Genomic DNA, 4,581 nt, shown 5'->3' on the forward strand with positions numbered 1-4,581 from the left:
TAGAACCACACAAAATGACCACCTCACCCCCTAAAATAAAAAAAATCTCACCATGTGTGCTCTTATCGGCCTCTGCACTTGTGCAAGGGCCACGCAGCTTTACAGTGATCTTCTACCCAAATCATTTGTCACTCTCGCTCTCTTTAGTGTGTTCCCTATCTTGAGTAATGCTTGTTCAAAGCTCTCTCTCTCTCTCTCTCTCTCTCTTGTGATATGTATGTATTTTTTTAAAATGATCTGAGCAATTAGCATAGGGGAGCACACCAATGAATTGCAGCAAAATAGTATCATACATCAAAGAGCTGCAAGATCATTTAATGTGAGAAAAGAAACACAAAAGGTGTTAGCATTCCTTGCCCCAGTAGATGAAAGAACTTTTCCCCCTCTTTTTTATTTATTTCTTCAAACGGATATCTAGTCACCCAAGGTTAGGCAAGGATTTCTATAAAAATAAATCAGAAAAAGGTTTTCTGAACAAATGGCATACGGAAGTACACCAATCAAGAGGTACAGCCATTGTTTGTAAATATGGGACACTGAATCAGAGAGAGGAGAGATAGACACACGACCAGTTGGCATAGCCCACGCGAGCGCTCAAAGAGACTTTTCCTATGTTCAAACAAGACTTTTGTTATTAAAGAAAGAGATATTTTTAAGTACTTATTAGTGTCACAACTATTTGTGACACTTTCAAAAGTTAGACGACTTATCTGAGCTATTCATTTTCAATGTTTTTTGTTGTCTAAATTGTATATTCTCGCGTAGAGTTAGGAGATTACAAAGTATGGTATGTATTAGTATGCATGCATGGACATGCACGGGATGCATGTCAATATAAGAGTTTATTTGATTAAATAAAATTCTGAAATTTGATGCATGACTAATCTAGATAATGTTTTCTCTATTCAACAATCTAAATGGACACATTATTTGTCAATATGGCAGAGATGCTTTGTGAGGAAGGTTTGAAAAAGTTACAAACCCTTGTGAAAATAAACATTCATCTTTTTCTTAAAAAAAAAAAAAAACTAATATCGTAAATGGAAAAAGAACTCTGTCTTGAAGTTTGCACCCTGCACCCAAACACATTGGGGGGGGGGGGGTGGCAAAATGACTGCCCCACCCTCCATGAAATGTGTAAACGGCACCCCACTTGACCTACGTGCTCCCCCATTAGCCCCTAATGCGCACAGGAGCTACACTCTCGAACAAAGAACACTTCCCCTATCATAAATACACAGAAAAGGAGAAAGGACCTCTATCTGTTTCTCTTAGACCAGATTTTCCCTAGATTCTTTTTTCTTTAATTAAAAATATTTTGTATGAACCACCAAGGTAGGGAACACTAGCACCTCTGTGTTGTAGGAAGGGGTTGCAAGGAGACTAGAGACCCCCCAAAATCTCAACTAGTTTGGCCCAACACTATTTATTCTTCAATTCATTTGAACGGGTAGGGTTTGATTTACTTTTGTTCTAAATTCCATCAAGGTGTTTTACAAAAGAAGAAAGAAAGGCAATGAAATTGTTTTGTTGTACAAACATGCGCAGCCCGATCACGTTTGTTGAACTCCTTCATCTGTATTATTCGCAAAAGGCATACTTTCATAAAGGTACGAATGGGTGTGACACGAAACCCCGTTGCTTTGAGCAAAGTGGTTGAAGCTCCAAGGATTGTCATTGTAAGTATTCCTGCAAGCAAAACAAACACCTTCCTCAATAACGGAAATGTAGTTCGAATGGATTCAAGTTTCTTATGAGTCTTAGAGATGGGAGGAGAAGCTTGTCCCATTGGGCGTGCCAAAGAATCTATTGGGTATAGCTTTCGCTGACTTTTGCTATCCTCCTATGTACAATATTGTTTTGTCACATGTCATTGGTGCTCTCTCCCCTATGCTGCTTGCTTAAAGAACCATCACACATTAAAAAAAAACAGTAAACAATTCTCCTTCACCCATGGTGAAACAAGAATCTTGCATGAAACACCAATATTTTCAATTTGCTTGAATTTTTTAAGTGATTATAAAGTCAAGAGAAAAGAGAGTGTAAGAGAATGCATCTTGCATGACACACCAATAATATCATCATTATTTTCCCTGTAATAATGGAAAAAGAAGAAAAATGTTCTCTTCTAAGTTTTCATTGAAATATTTATGTTTTTTTTTTAAAAAAAAATAATGAATTAAAGTATTTCTTAAGAGATGCATAGGAAAATTTTCTAGCAGCCCGGAGAAGTGGAGAACCCTTCTCTAGGAAAAAGAAATTTGATGAGTGACAAGCCATATTATAGAAGGAATGATAGGGGCAAATTAGTCAAGGGGTAAATATTGACCGGTGGCTGAGTTAGGAACGGGCACATTTGGTATTTGATTTGACAGAAACAACTTGAAGGAGCTTTCCTTTTCAAAAAATAAAATAAAATAAAATAAAGGCACTGGAAATCAAATCTTCAATTGCATGCGCGGACACCCGATTTGATGGCACAACGTGTCGTATCCGAAGAAAAGAACAATGGCCCCACAGGCTATGAACTCACCACGTGGCCGCAAAAGCCACCAGTAGTTTCTGAATTAACGGTGGAAGTGACGGTGCTCCTCCGTTAGCAGACGGTCTCCTGTCTTGGCTCAAGGTAGCAGCCGAGATCCCTTCCCGAATGTTGGATGCAACCACTGGACTCGTTGACGGATCCGGATCCGGATCCTCTTCAATGAGCGTATTCAATGGCTAGGCTATATGGCACACATCTCGGTAAACGTTTAGACAATTCAACCGTTGGATGCTCAATGGGTGATACCTTGGAGAGATCCTGATCCGATCGTCATATGCCACGCGTCCTCATGGCAATAACTAATAAATGGTCAGCCTCTTTTGTCAATCACGTGGCAATCAGGTCACATTCGGAACCTAAGCAACAACTCACCTGTGTGTTCTACCCAAAAAAAAACATAAAAAAAAACTCACTAGCGTGGGTTTCTTAAACGAGGTGTGGCCGTGTGGCGAATGCGTGGATCAATGGATCAGTATCGGATTGGAATCGGTGTTGATATTTATATTGTATCCGCTGTATTGACCGATAAATATTGATACTGTTGAAATTTGATATTGATACGGATCATAAGTATTGGTAAAAAGGGGTGTATTTTTGAATCTTAGCAGTATCGATATTTGTAAGAGTTGTACTTTTAGTGAAAATACTTGTGTATTGATTGAGATTACAATAACAAATAAATAGGAATTACAGAGATACATTCCCATTGACATAGGGAATGTGATAAAGAGATTTACATAAAGAAGGAAACTAAGACAAACTAAATATGGACTCTTGAAGATAAAAAGATATGAGCGACGTATTGGTTGGATATCTCCCACTATATCCGATAACACTCCCCCTCAAGTTGGAGCGTGAATGTCATGAACACCCAACTTGGACTTTAAGAACTGAAATGTATCACGAACAAGTGGCTTGGTAAGGAGGTCCGCAAGTTGCATGTAGGAAGGAACATGATGAGTGGAGAGGCAGTCGGACTGGATGCGTTCACGTACAACATGACAATCAATCTCAATGTGTTTCGTCCGCTCATGAAACACGGGGTTGGCAGCAATGTGAAGAGCAGCCTGACTATCACAGTAAAGGCACATAGAAGAGGAAAGCGAAACTCCAAGATCAAGTAACAAAGCGCGGAGCCAGACCAACTCACAGGTGGTGGTTGCCATGGACCTGTATTCAGCCTCGGTCGACGAGCGGGAAATGGTCGGCTGTTTCTTGGATTTTCATGAGAGGGGACTACCACCCAAAAATGTGATATAACCTGTGATGGAGCGACGAGTCGTGGGGCATGCAGCCCAATCGGAGTCGGAAAAGGCCGCAAGGGTGAGAGAACTGGAGGCCGAAAGGAGGATACCAGCACCTGGAGAGGACTTCAGATAGCGGAGGATGCGTAAGGCAGCATCCATATGAGGCAGCACTTGGAGAGGACTTCAGATAGCTGAGCGTGTTGACTGCATAGGAAATGTCCGAGTGAGTGATAGTCAAATAAATAAGGCGACCAATTAACCGCCGATAAGGAGAAGGATCACTAAGCACATCACCCATATCAGCACTCAACCGAACGCTCAGGTCCATAGGAAAGCTGACCGGTTTGGCTCCAAGAAGACCGGAGTCGGACAGAATGTCAAGTGTGTATTTCCGTTGGCTGAGGAAAATACCAGTTTTGCTGCGGGCAACCGCAATGCCAAGAAAATATTTGAGACGACCTAGGTCCTTGAGGCAAAATCGATCCTGTAAGAAACTGATGATAGCCTGAATAGCCTGCGTGTTAGAGCGAGCAATAATAATGTCATCAACGTACACCAGAACGGCCGTGTAAGAGGTCGCAGTAGAGCGAACAAACAGAGAATAATCGGCCTTGGACTGCTTGTAACTGGCCTCAAGAAGAGACTTAGTCAAAGTGGCAAACCAATTGCGAGAAGCCTGTTTAAGGACATATAATGATTTCTGGAGCCGACACACACGAGTCTCCCCCTTCTTCGCATATCCGAGGGGGAGACGCATATAAACCTCCTCATGAAGGGCACCATGGAGAA

This window comes from Telopea speciosissima, chromosome 10 (genome assembly GCF_018873765.1).
Source record: "Telopea speciosissima isolate NSW1024214 ecotype Mountain lineage chromosome 10, Tspe_v1, whole genome shotgun sequence".
Classification (NCBI taxonomy): domain Eukaryota; kingdom Viridiplantae; phylum Streptophyta; class Magnoliopsida; order Proteales; family Proteaceae; genus Telopea; species Telopea speciosissima.